The 14209-nt window shown below is 46.5% G+C and overlaps 1 protein-coding gene across 1 annotated transcript in view; it reads right to left on the bottom strand.

The window, feature by feature from the left end:
* Positions 1–13047, bottom strand: part of AKTIP (AKT interacting protein) — a 58988-nt gene extending 45941 nt beyond the window's left edge. Inside the window, exon 1 of the mRNA XM_060288382.2 lies at positions 12935–13047. The gene's annotated coding sequence lies outside the window, so the exon portion shown is untranslated. The remainder of the gene's footprint in view (positions 1–12934) is intronic.
* Positions 13048–14209: the final 1162 nt, after the last annotated feature.

A 14209-nucleotide genomic window follows, 5' to 3' on the forward strand; every position in this document is an offset into this window, starting at 1 on the left:
AAAATAGATAAAGCTGGTGGCACATCTGTGGAAGATTCACAATATATAAGGTACCATGACTCACCTACAAAAACCACAGCCTGAGAGGTGCTCAGGCAGGAAGGAGGGCCTGGATCATGGGGCAGGGCCAGGGGTTGGACTAGAAGCTCCCTTAAAGACCCCCACTGTGATGTGTGAAAAGAACACCAGCCTCTTTGCCACACCAAAGGAGGGAAGGATGGAGGAGCAGGAAAGTCACCAGTACCCTCTCCTGCGGGGCAACCCCCTCTCGGCCCTTCCCCGTCGACTGCAGCATCTCTGTCCTCTGCAAATGTGCTGTATTTCATAAACGGGAGGCATCACCCAAGACAAAGTGTGTGTGTTTAGAATTAAGACACTTTTAATATTAGAGACTAGGGAGATCAACCAAGAGGAGAGGGAGGAGGGACTCAAACGCTCCCTCTTCTCTCCTTGCAGTGTGACTTGAAACCTGGGATGGGCATCAGAGTGGCTAGGGCTGTGCATGGTCCGGCTGGGACGGCCCAGCTTAGCAGGGACCAATGCAGGGTCAGGATCTTTTGGGTCTATTTCTAAGCACTGAAACTTTTTTTTTTTTTTTTTTTTTTGCGGTACGCGGGTCTCTCACTGTTGTGGCCTCTCCCATTGCGGAGCACAGGCTCCAGACGCGCAGGCTCAGCGGCCATGGCTCACGGGCCCAGCCGCTCCACGGCACGTGGGATCTTCCCGGACCGGGGTACGAGCCCGTGTCCCCTGCATCGGCAGACGGACTCTCAACCACTGCACCAACAGGGAAGCCCCTGAAACTTTTTAACAAAGGGCAGATAAAGCCTGTTGGAGTGCCAGCCTTGCCTTTGAACCTTCAAGTGCTACTGACTGGGGCGATGGCTTGCTCTCCCCTGGGGCTGGTCTACACCTGGCTTCCCTGAATGCTGGACCTTCGTGGAGGACAAAGAAAGCCCAGGTCCTTGGTGGCGACCTGGTGGGAAGGCTGTGGTCCCAGAGCAGCTGATGGCAGCTGCCTCTTTCTCCCAGCACTGCTTGCCCTCGGGCCTCCTCCTGGCAAAGCCCCTTCTTTTGCCCCGCTGTGGGCTAGACCTGCTGCTTCCAGAGCCTTCATCATCACAGCCGCCATACACCTCAGCACCTTCAATTTTATCAGCAGGACAAACATGATACTTATCCCAGATGCTGTCTTCACGGACATTTAATGAGCAGAGTCACCTAAAGCACCAACCGTAGGGGCTTAAGAAGTGCTCGCCCTTGCGAGGCTATTCGTGGGCAGTTTGTTCCTTCCTAACCGTTAATACTGAACACGGGCACGTGCAGAGGGGAATACAGTCCTGAGGATGACAGCTGCCCACGTGACCAGGCTCTAGCTACATCGGCCAGATAAAGCTGCCCAACGCACGTTTGTGCTCCGTGAAAAACGGTGTCCTCTGCGGAAGTACCAAAGCATACGCGTGCACAGCTTTAACGGTGGCTTCTCCTCTGCCACAGCCTGGCAGAGTCCTGCCTCTTCAGGGGTTACACAGCAGCCCCCAGCCCCACATCAAGTCACTCCATGGCTTCAGCTGGGGCGTCCTCCCTGCAAACCTGCCTCTGCCGGCCACCCGGGGCCCTACCGCATCTCTCCAGGGCAGGTACCCAGGAGACTCTGCTCTACACACCCACCTGGGTGTCCAGCCACCATCGAGGTGATCGGGAAGTACTCAGGCTGTGCGCTTTCCTTTCCACCAAAATAATCACCGGGAGCCCCTTTGATTTGCAAGGAAATCGAGGCTTCTTAATGCACTTGCTGTCAGGCCAGCCCTTTGAACAAGCTCACTCCATAATTTAGAGCTGGAATCTCGTTTTAAATGGCAGTTAAAAATTGTATGTGGCAGTTCACAATGAAATTTAGCTTGACAGCTTGGACATAAAACTAAAAATAAATGACTTCACATCCAAATAATAAGTAATAACAATGTTAGGCTGCATAAGAATAGCAGAGCCGGATTCAAATACAATATTAATTTTAGGAATATGAGTGACTGGGGAGAGACAGAGGCAAAGAAACAAATCCTTCATAGAGCAATCGTCTCCTCTTATCCCCCAGGCAACTGGCTGCCTTTCACCTCCGCGGCACAGCAATTATGTGGTGTAATGGAGACAGCGCAAATAAGCAGAAAGATTTTATTAAACCAAATGAGCAAATCATCTGCGTATTATTGCGATTTGATTGACACTGACAAGTGTCGAGCAGACGCGGATGTGAATATGATAAAGAAGCTTGCAGAAAAGCTCTTGATAATGTTACTCTTGATAAAGTTGCCCGGCCACCCTCTCTAAGTAAATAAAGGGCAGAAGAAGATGACGCATATTAATTCACCCAGTTTGCAGCCTGCTGGAGGACGGGAGGGGGAAAAAAAGTTGCAGTGGGTTCAGCGTATGGCATTTTATATGAATACCAAAATTGCATTCATGATTCGCAGACTTTACGATAATATATTAATATTAAAACTAAAGGTCATTCCACATAACAGTTAAGCTGCCTGAGCTTCAACCTTTATACCAATAACAGACTCTGGAAAGTAAGTGAGAGATATTTGAATACTCTAAAAAAATTTTTTTTTTTTATTTGGGAAGATTGCTGGGCTAACGTTAGCTCAGGTGGCCCCTCACCCACCTACCTTCTCCGGGGACAATTAAAGGGCTACCTGGAGGATGGCTGCATCTGAGACAGCTGGGGCTGCCGGGGAGGAGAGGTGATTAATTGCCACAGGCCTTCGGGCCCTCGTACACGGCTGTGTTCCGCTAATGATTCCCTTATGAGCTGGCGACGCGCTTTGCCACCGACGGGGCCCCACAGAGTCAGCACAAAACTTTACTCGGCTGCTCAGGGCGCTCTGAGCAAAGGGCCCCAAACGAGGCAGGCTCTGTCGAGGACGATTTACAGGAGACCTGCCTGGAGGCAGGGGGCTGGCTGCGATGACCTCTGGAGCGCCCTCCAGGGGGTGGTTTGCTCTGATTCTGTCAGCCCGTCTGGTTCCAGCAAGAGCTTCCTGGCTGGGTGGCTGGGTAGGTGGGTGGGTGCCTGGATGGACTCTGAACTTTTCTTGGAAGAGAAGAAAACGGACATCTGCTAAATGGAGGGGCTATTGACATGGGGTAGCGCATCATCTCTCCATAGAGCGAGGTTAAGCCTGTGTGTCCAGAGAAGGGAGTGTTTGTTGCTGGAAAGTTTATCCAGCCCTTGGTCACATGGGCAGATGCACAGGTCTGGGCAGCTTAGACAGGAGGACAGACATCCTGATGGCTCAGGCTCACCATCAAATGACCTCGCCGGCAGCTTGAAATTGGTGGAGTCTTTCCACTGCAGAAGTTGGTAAACTCTTTAAATCGGGGCTCCCCCTCCACCAGCCAGTTTGTAAACATTTTAGCGGCGCTCTGCTGGCTGACTCAGGGCAACATATGGGGGAGATTTCACTTCCCACAAGTAGCTGGGTTGTTGCCATGTTTACTGGCTCACATGGGCATCGAACATAGATTCTTTTTTTAAGAAAAATTAATTTATATTTATTGAAGTATAGTATTCTTTTTTTTTTTTTTTTTTTTTTTGCGGTACGCGGGCCTCTCACTGTTGTGGCCTCTCCCGTTGCGGAGCACAGGCTCCGGACGCGCAGGCTTGGCGGCCATGGCTCACGGGCCCAGCCGCTCCGCGGCATGTGGGATCTTCCCGGACCGGGGCACGAACCCGTGTCCCCTGCATCGGCAGGCAGACTCTCAACCACTGTGCCACCAGGGAAGCCCATAGTACAGTATTCTTTAAGTTACAGGTGTACAATATAGTGATTCACAATTTTTGAAGGCTATAGTCCATTTAGAGTTATTATCAAATATTGGCTGTATTCCCGGTGTTGTACAATGTATCCTTGTAGCTTATTTTATACATAATAATTTGTATCTCTTAGGCCCCTACTTATGTACTGCCCCTCCACCCTCCGCCTCCCCACTGTAACCCCTAGTTCTCAATACCTGTGAGTCGGCTTTTTTGTTATGTTCACTGGTTTGTTGTATGTCTTTAAGACATAAGTGAGATCATCCAGTATTTGCGTTTCTCTGTCTGACTTATTTCTCTGAGCATAATGCCCTCCAAGTTCACCCATGTTGCTGCAAATGGCAAAATTTTGTTCTCTTTTATGACTGAGTAGTACAACATAGTTCCTTTCTTTTTTCTTTTTAATCTTTCTTGGAGTATAGTTGCTTTACAATGTTGTGTTAGTTTCTACTGTACAGCAAAGTGAATCAGCTATACATATACATATATCCCCTCAACATAGTTTCTTTAACGTAGAAAATATCTAGTCTTTGTGAAGCCACATTTGGTGCAAAGCAAGAGTGGGGGAAAGACTAAATGAAGTCCCGCCTAACGTGATGATTCTAACAACTTCTCTAGGTAGTTTCCTGCCTGTGTTGAGAAAAGAATTTGGGCCTCTTGACTTCTTAGTCTTCCACCTGCCCAGCTGGCTCCTCTCCCAGGTGGCACTTGAGTGAATGGCATGGGCTGTGGCAGGTGTCTTGAGTGTCTGTGTCTCTCTGAAGGTGTCCCTTGACCACTGGCTTCTGCTCACCTGGCTGGCGTTTTCAAGTGTAGGAACTGGAGATCTGGTCTCCCTCGGTCTGCTCAGTCTCCCCCGACAGCATCATCTTGGGCAGGTAGAGCCTGCCTTCTGGCCTAAGTAGGCCTCTCATCTGCTGCTGTGGCACCTCCTTGCCCCTCCTGGACGAGGGAAGCTCCTGGTGCATCCACGCCAGGAGGGGATGGAATGGACGGCAGCTCTGGGAAAGTGTGGTCCTCTGCCTGACCACATACCACCCATGTCCCCTTGCTGTGGCCTCAGCCAGGCTGGTGCAGAGTCAGGTGATGCATTTCTAGGGTCCTAAGGGGAGCTGGGGCAGACATACCTCTTCCTTTGGCTTCTCGCATTCTGGTCCCTCTCCAGGCCAAAGTATGGAACAGGGGAAGAAGGACACACATCTGACTGCTCTCCTCCCTGCTCCGTCTCTCCTGCCTTCTCCCTCCCGTACCTGCCAAGGCCAGTGCCTCTACCTCAGTGTCCTTGAAATAACATAAGTGGGTCGTGACCAGCATCAATCAAAAAGCAAAAACAGAATTTTAAAAGTGAGAAAATACCACGTGTAACAAGGCTAACGTGTGTGCACGCATGGGTGTTCTGGTTAAAATGTAAAATGAAAAGATGCTCATCATCGCTAATTAGTAGAGAAATGCAAATCAAAACTACAATGAGGTATCGCCTCACACCAGTCAGAATGGCCATCATCAAAAAGTCTACAAATTCCATTGTAAAGCAATTATATTCCAATAAAGATGTTAAAAAAAGGTCTACAAATAATAAATGCTGAAGAGGGTGTGGAGAAAAAGGAACCATCCTATATTGTTGGTGGGAATGTAAAGTGGTACGGCCACTATGGAGAACGGTATGGAGGTTCCTTAAAAAACTAAAAATAGAACTACCATATGATCCTGCAATCCCACTACTGGACATATATCTGTAGAAAACTCTAATTTGAAAAGATACATGCACCCCAATGTTCATTGCAGCACTATTTACAATAGCCAGGACATGGAAGCAACCTAGATGTCCACTGACAGATGAATGGATAAAGAAATGTGGTATATATATATACAGCGGAATACTACTCAGCCACAAAAAAGAATGAAATAATGCCATTTGCAGCAACAGGGATGGACCTAGAGATTACCATACTGAGTGAAGTCAGACTGAGAAAGACAAATACCATACGATATCGCTTTTTTGTGGAATCTAAAAAAAATGACACAAATGAACTTCTTTATGAAACAGAACCAGACCCACAGACATAGAGAGCAAACTTATGGTTACCAAAGGAGAAAGTTGGGGGGTGGGATAAATTAGGGGTTTGGGATTAACATATATACACTACTATATATAAAATAGATAAACACACTACTATATATAAAATAGATAAACAACAAGTATAGCAAAGGGAACTCTACTCAATATTTTGTAATCATCTATAAGGGAAAAGAATGTGAAAAAGTATATACATATCTATGTGTATATATGTATATGTATAACTGAATCACTTTGCTGTACACCTGAAAGTAACACAACATTGAAAATCAACTATACTTCAATTAAAAAAATGTAAAATGAATTCGTGCTGTGGGTCCCTGAAGAACACGTTTGGCAGCCACATTTCTGCCTCATGTTCTCCTGCCCCAGGGCAATAGGTCGCACATCCCAAGGCCCATAGGGATGTCCTCTCCACACTGGGAGATCGCCAAACACTGCCACTTCTAAGCTTGTCTCTTGATAAGCTAACTGAAAAGATAAAACAACCCAGAAAATCTTCCCAAGACAAGTCTGGCTGGCCATGCAAAACTATTTTTGAATGTCAGACCCTGAGGATGAATCTTTCTCTTGCTTCCTTCTGTAAACAATTGTGACCTCCCCTCTCTCCCTAAGGAAGACTGATGCCTCCAGCCTCCTAGGGAGAAAACACATTTGGAAAGGCCAAATTGATTAGTAATAAGACACTTGAGTAGCAGTAAGACACTTCTCCTGTCACATGCTAATTGCCTAAGAGGTTATTTTGCTTTGACTCCCATCCACTGGGTCCTCCCATCACTTAGCCAACCACTGGCCCGTGGGTAGTGATGGGCCCTGAGCTACATACTTTTCAAGAGTTACTCAGTGCTAGACTGATCCTTCCGAGAAGCCTCTGTGATACTTCCTGGTTTCAGAAGCCTAGCGAGCCACGCTTGGCTTCAATGAGAAAATCCATGAGAGATTATGAAAAAGCCAAACCAAAGCAAAGCCTTGGAGGTCCCTGCCACCAGGACTAGGCTGGGGCTGCCCTTGCCATTACTGTAGACTAAGCTTTAGGAGGACAGAGAACATACCCTCTTTACTCAGGGCTGGTCCCATACTCTGGTCCTAGCAGAGTATCTGGGGCACAAGGCAGGCCCTTGATAAAGCTGTGTAAAGTAAGTGAGTGTGAACTTATATGGGAGAAATGCCAAACTTCCTATAATTCTTGAAAGCACCTCCATCACGGGTTTCAGGGAATACTGTTAATGGGTTACTCTGACCATGTCACGTCACTGTATTAAGACAGTCAAAAACCCTTTTGTGTGCTCTTTGATGGATATGCTAATCAGGCAGAAATCTTAGCGACAAATCAAGTGCTTTCTGGTTTGTCTATTAATCTTTTAATAAACCGTTATCACTGCTGTTTGTTGTTATTCCAAAAGAGTCTATCTTAAGGGCTCATCATTTAAAATAAATGTACAGCTCTCAGTGTGATACAGCAGAGTATTATATGCTCATTCTCGGGGTCTTTACACACTTACTGTTACTGCTAGTAAAAGTGAGATACACACCCATCAATATATTTTATGCCCTTCTGTTCAAGAATACACACAATTGGGCTTGGTGGCGCAGTGGTTGAGAGTCTGCCTGCCAATGCAGCGGACACGGGTTCGAGCCCTGGTCCGGGAAGATCCCACATGCCGCGGAGCAACTGGGCCTGTGAGCCACAACTACTGAGCCTGCACGTCTGGAGCCTGTGCTCCGCAGCAAGAGAGGCCGCGACAGTGAGAGGCCCGTGCACCGCGATGAAGAGTGGCCCCCGCTTGCCACAACTAGAGAAAACCCTCGCACAGAAACAAAGACCCAACACAGCCAAAAATAAATAAATAAATTTATATAAAAAAAAAAAGAATACACACAATGATAACATCATTCCCTGTTTAATTTTGAATATTGGTCTGAGGGAAAAATAAACAAGGCTATATATTTTTTGGAATAATAGGTCTTTAAATTCTAAGAAATTCCAAGGGGTAAAATCAGTCAGATAGCTCTTAAATGCTAACTGCCATTTCCCTGTGTTCTTCTGTTAACAGAATTGGAAACCACCACATTGGATAGGCAGTGTCTATAAGATACGTGTGTACTAATTCCTGCTTCCTTTATGGCCCACTGAAAGCAAAACTTTATTTTGAATGAAGAAAATATTCCCAAGTTACCATTTTCCACACTATTTTCCCACAGCTGACACACAGAGCCAACTTTGTAACCTGGCTCTCAAGCCTTATATAAGCCGAGCCTACAAGGCTCTTCCAATCTTACTTACTCATTCATACAATCTTTCATCAGAAAATACTTAGAAAGTACCAGAATATGTGCTAAGACCTTGGCAGGACAAAGCCTTTCTTCTCCTAGAATTTACATCCCAGTAGAGAAGAGAAAAAAGTAAACAAACAAGTAATTATAGATTGTAAGAGGTGATATGAAGGAAATGCACTGGATGGTGACTTTAGGTGGAGGTGTCAGAGGAGGCGCTGGAGAGGGAGGCCTTGGATCTGAGAGCCAGCTACCAGAGGGTCAGGTAAAAGCTAAGAGGAGAGAAAGTGCAAGGCTTTGTGGAGGGGAACACCTGGCCTATTGACAGATCAGGTGAGCCTGCTGGAAGCATCTTGAGAAGAGGCGGGAGTGGTCAGCGGCAGCCAGATCACCCAGGGTCTGAGGACCACAGTGAGAAATCCATTTTATGTTAAGAGCATTTTGAAGTCAAGGATCACTCTTCTTTGTCTTTATTCATAATTGCCTCCAAAGAGGGAAAAACTCACATATTCCTCAACTACTAAATGGGTAGATAAACTGCGGCACAGCCATTTACTCAGCAATAAGAAGGAACAAACGGCCAATACATGCAGCAAGATGGGCGCATGTCAGATGCATTATACCAAGTGTATCTGTTGTCTACGCTGCATAACAAATTACCCCCAAACTCAGCAGGGGCAGGGAAATATAATCTTACCACATATTGGAAAGGAAAATTGTAAGTATTGGAATGAGTGGGACAACAGCCCATTATAAAAGTTGGAGCTATGGTGCTTCACTTCTAGAGAGAAAGAGAAGGTTCTACCATTCTTCACAAGTGAGCCTCATCCATGGACGTTTGCAGTGTGGTAGAGAGAGAACCATGTAATTCGTGGTTCTTGTTAGTCACATTACTGGAAGCAAAATGTACTATTTTGTTGGGTCAGCTGGGAAAAGAGAACATCCCGTGACGCGACAAAGCTGTGATACGCATGAGACGGCATGTGGCTGATGTGACCTGTGGCAGCAGGTACACAGCTGCGGAGCCCAGTGCTGGTTCCCTGCTGACACCTGTGGGACCCCAGACCTTCAATGCTTCAGAGCCTCAGTTTCCCTCACCCGCAGAAGTTGTGGCTGAGACCTAACCTCTAAGGCTCCTTCTCTATAAATGATCAGCCATCATTCTGTGATTTAATGACACACTGCTTTATGTATGATGCTCTCTCCTGCATTCCCAGGCAGAAATGGGGGCTCCTGAATCCCGTTAGCACATCTGTGAGACTTCCTAGGGCTATTTGGGTACCACCTGCACAATTCCTGCTACATCGTCTGGCCACCTGCTCTACTGTTTACTTGATATTTTCTGTCAAATGAACTCGCTTTTTAAAAACTTAAATTTGAGTATGTTTATTTTAAAAGTAAATTTTATGTCACAATAGCAAGTGGAAGAAAATCAGTGAGACTAGTCAATTTGAAGCCAATTGTAAAATGAATACAATGATGGCAAAGTGATGTTGCCAATCGCAGCTGGAAACTTGGGTCTTTTTTTTTTTTTTAAATGGGGGGTTCATGTCTGCTCAACTTTTAAAGTGATTGAAGAGAGCACCAAACCGAGACGTCCTCTGTGCTTTATCTGAAGGCTTAAAAGATAATTGAAAAGGGAATAACTTTGTCCTTTGGTGAGTCAGTGTTATCTAACGCCATGTCTATGTACCATCTAACACCACTGCACACCGGTATGCCCTCCACACTTTGGGAAGTGTTGGCATGCACACTTTGGGAAGTGTTGAAATTATGCATTGGCATAATTATTTCAGAGTTGGTTTCCTTGCTTCCCTTGACTGAGCTCCCGGAGACCAGGTGGGTTCTGGTTTATCCATATCTGCGCCCTTACCAGACATCCCCTGTTAGCTCCTCCAGAGGGCTTATGGCACCTGGCACAGGGTCAAGCCCTCATGGGGTGTGAGGAGGGAATGAGATGAGGGCAGCCACCATCACCAGGGTGGTATTTGAGTCCCATCAAGAGCTTTATCTGAAGTTCTAAAGAGGGGAAATTAGCACACCAAAGGAGGAGTTGGCCCAAGTTCAGGTATGGATTTGAGGTGATTTTCGTGGGATTAAGGCTACAAAACAATAGATGCACAGAACAAACCCCTAAAAGCAGTGAACATCTTAGAGTGAAATTTTTTCAAATGAAAAGACATAGGGTTTAGGGGTTTTAATTTTTTTCTTGAAATATTAAAGCTGAGCCTCCCCTGCCGTGGGAAAACACAGGTAAGAGGTGCCTTAAAAGTCTTGAAGGTCCACATGATAACTTGTACACCGGTGCTCATAGCAGCACCATTCACCATAGCCAAGAAACAGAAACAACCCAAATGACCGTCAACTGATAAACAGGCATATGCTAGAATATTACTCAACTGTAAAAAGGAATACAGCACCAAAACATTCTATCAATACACCATGGGCAAACTTTGAAAGCACTGTGTTAGATGAAAGAAGTCAGACACAAAAGGTCTCACATATTGTATGATTCCATTTATATGAAATGTCCAGAAGAGACAGATTCACAGAGACAGAAAGCAGATTAATGGTTGCCAGGAGCTGGGAGGATAGGACAGGACTGAAGGGTGATGGAGTTTCCTTTGGAGGTGATGAATATGTTCTAAAATCGATGTGGTATGTGAATGATATCACAATAAAGCTTTATTTGCTTTATCACAATAAAGCAAAAAAAAAAAAGTCTCAGAGGAGCACAGGTTTGTAAACCAGCTGGAAGGGTGACGGGTGTTGCCTGCTGATGAGGTTTGCTTAGAGCTGCGGTCCTCAGCCCTGGCTGCCCATGAGAATCACCAAGGGAAGCGTCAGGAACTACTGATGCCGGCCCCGCTTGGACTGCTCACATCAGAAGCTCTGGGGGTACAAATGGCCTTCGTAGTTTTGAAATCTCCCCAGGTGATTCTGAGAGGCAGCTGAGGCTAGAACACTGGCTCAGGAAACTGGCAAATAAATAGGTAGATTCGACCCAGGTGCATGCCCTTGCTCATTACCAGATTGGCCCCCTTTGTCCCAGATAATGCCCCGTCCCCCCCAAAACCCCCTCTTTTCCATTTTGTGACCTTTAAAAATAAGTCAGTTACCTGAGAAGCTACATGCTCAACATTCATCAGTCATTAGGGAAACACAAACCAAAACCACAGAGATACCACTTCACACCCATTAGTATGGCTATTATCAAAAGGCGCAAAAGTGTTGGCAAGGTGGTAGAGAAATTGGAACCCTTGCGCAATGTTGGTGGGAATGGAAAATGGTGCAGCCACTGTGGAAAACAGTACAGCGGCTCCTCAAAAAGTTAAACTTAGATTCCTATGTAACTTTGCAATTCCACTCCTGGGTATATATCCACAATAACTGAAAACAGTTAAGCAAGTATACACATGTTCATAGCAGCATTATTCATAATAGCCAAGAGGTAGAAACAACCCAATTGTCTACCAGCAATGAACGGATAAACAAAATATAGCATATACACACAATGGAATATGATTCAGCCATAAAAAGGAATGAGATTCTGATACATGCTACCACATGGATGAACCTTGACATTACGCTAAGGAAAATTAGCCAGACATAAAAGGACAGATATTGTATGATTCCACATATCTGAGATACTTAGAAGAAGCAATTTCGTAGAGGTTGAATGTAGAATAGGTTACTAGAGGCTGGGGAAAGGAGGGAATGGGGAGTTAGTTTTGAATGGGCACAGAATTTCTGTTTGGGATGATGAAAAAGTTCTTGAGACGGGTAGTGGTGATGGTTGCACAAAACTGTGAATGCCACTGAATTGTATCCATTAAAAAGGTTAAAATGATAAATGTGTTATGTCTATTTTACTACAATTAAAGAATTAGGAACTGAAAAAAAAAAGAGTCAGCTACCATGGCAGGCATAGGGAAAGCTTTCCGAACCCCACAGGGAACAGACCCATTAAAAGCAGTGGAGGGGGAGGGCATGCACCACCCTGGAGTCGGACCCTGCGATGGTGGGCTGCCAGCTCCATCTCTCTGCACCTCGGTTCCCTCATCCACAAAAGCAGGATAACAATAAGGGCCACCTGTTTGGGATGTGGTGCAGATTGAATGAAATAATAGGTAAAGCACTCAGACCAGAGGTAAGTGCTCAGTGATGGCTAGTGGTATCACCACCACCATCATCATCGTAATCCAGACCCACATCGATGTGTCTACCTTGACTCTGACCTCCATTCAGAGACAGAGTGTATTTTGGGGGTGATGAAAATGCTCCGGAATTATTGGTGATGGTTGCACGATCTTGTAAATATACTAAAAACTACTAAATTGTACACTGTAAAATGGCGACTTTTTACAGATTGTAAATTCTATATATAAAACAGAGCAGGGTGTATAATCATGTAGTAACGTAGACACACAACTGAGTGTAGGAAATGCATACTTGCTAAGGGCAAAGTCAGGACCACATGGCAGAGAAGTAAATACTTGAGCTGCTGTTTGGGAAGAGCCCCCTGCTCCCTGGTATTAGTGACCAGCTGGGGCTGGAGCTCGGGACCTCAGACACCTCTGTTCTCTCTAGAGCTGCCCCGTCACAGCCTAGGGGCCTGGGGTCTGGCTCCTGAGAGGCACACCGAGCAGGAAGGGAGGATTCTGGGCCCTTGGGGGCAAAGCTAAGGCAGACACCCTGGGGAACGGAGCTCGCGCTGAAAGACAGCCCAAATCCTCAACCTGTGCCCTTTCCCACGTCACACCTACCTCCTGCAGCGTTCCTGCTGCCTCCTTCCTGGAAGCTGTCTTCACCTTGGCCATCAGGACAAAAACTGCAGGGCAGAAGGGATGGAGGAAGATGTCGATAAGCAGCTCTCCCAGCCGCAGCTTCCTTGTTACTGACCAGAAGCTAACAACACTGGCCTTGAGAGCCTGTTGGGAGGAGGAGAGATGACGCAGATCCGTAGCAGAGGGGGCAGGCCCCAGATAAATGCTCAGAAGCAGCACCTGCTTCGTGATGTTAGGTAGCAGCGCCTGCTTCGGCAGCGGGTCCTCCCCGGGGGCCACGCCTATGTGGTCAGCGCCTCCATAGCTGGCACCTGCTGGCAAGGTAATTCCCTCCTGCAAGATGCAGCGGCCCCAACCTGGGATCCGAGAGCCCAGCTGGAGCGAGGATTCGGATTCAAACACGTGGCGAGCTGTGGGAAGAGGGGCGCTGGATGTAGAGGGCACATTCTCAGGTTTCTCGAAACTCAGACTCTGGAATCCTACGAACTGGCTTGAACAATTTCCTTTTGGGGCAGGAAAGACAATTCCTGCCGTGATGATTGTGTGATAAGGTGGAAACCTAGCAACACCCACCCCGAGTCCACCCAGGACACAACGGATGGAAAACGTGCAAACTGTAGTAACAAAGCCAATGTGCGGAGCCTCAGGAGAGAGGAGGAGAGAGAACAGCCAACAGTCTGTTCAGTCTGGAGGTCCAGAAATAGGAACGAGGGAAAATGGTCCAAAACAATGAAAAATTCAATTTTCTTATGATTACTTAGGAAAGCAATTATAGTATGCTTTAAATATGCACATTCTTTGTATGCCTATCACATCTCAATAAAGCATTTGAACCTTAAGAGGTTCAAAATCACCTCACCCTTGTAGTTTACTTATCAAATCTCATTTCCTTCTCAAAACAGAGTGAAAGGGCAGATGTAAGCTACACTTGAGGTCTGAGACTCATGGTATTCAGGTGATCTGTTAGAGGTCAAAGAGCCAGGTGGCGGGGCCGGGCCTCTGATTCCAGCCCCTATGAAGTATCCACAAATACTTATGAGCCTGGACTTTCCTGGTGGCGCAGTGGTTAAGAATTCACCTGCCTAATGCAGGGGACACGGGTTCGAGCCCTGGTCCGGCAAGATCCCACCTGCCACAGAGTAACTAAGCCCTTGCACTACAACTACTGAGCCTGCGCTCTAGAGCCCGTGAGCCACAACTACTGAGCCCACATGTTTAGAGCCTGTGCTCCACAACAAGTGAAGCCCCTACTCG

The sequence above is a fragment of the Globicephala melas genome, chromosome 19 (assembly GCF_963455315.2).
Source record: "Globicephala melas chromosome 19, mGloMel1.2, whole genome shotgun sequence".
NCBI lineage: Eukaryota > Metazoa > Chordata > Mammalia > Artiodactyla > Delphinidae > Globicephala > Globicephala melas.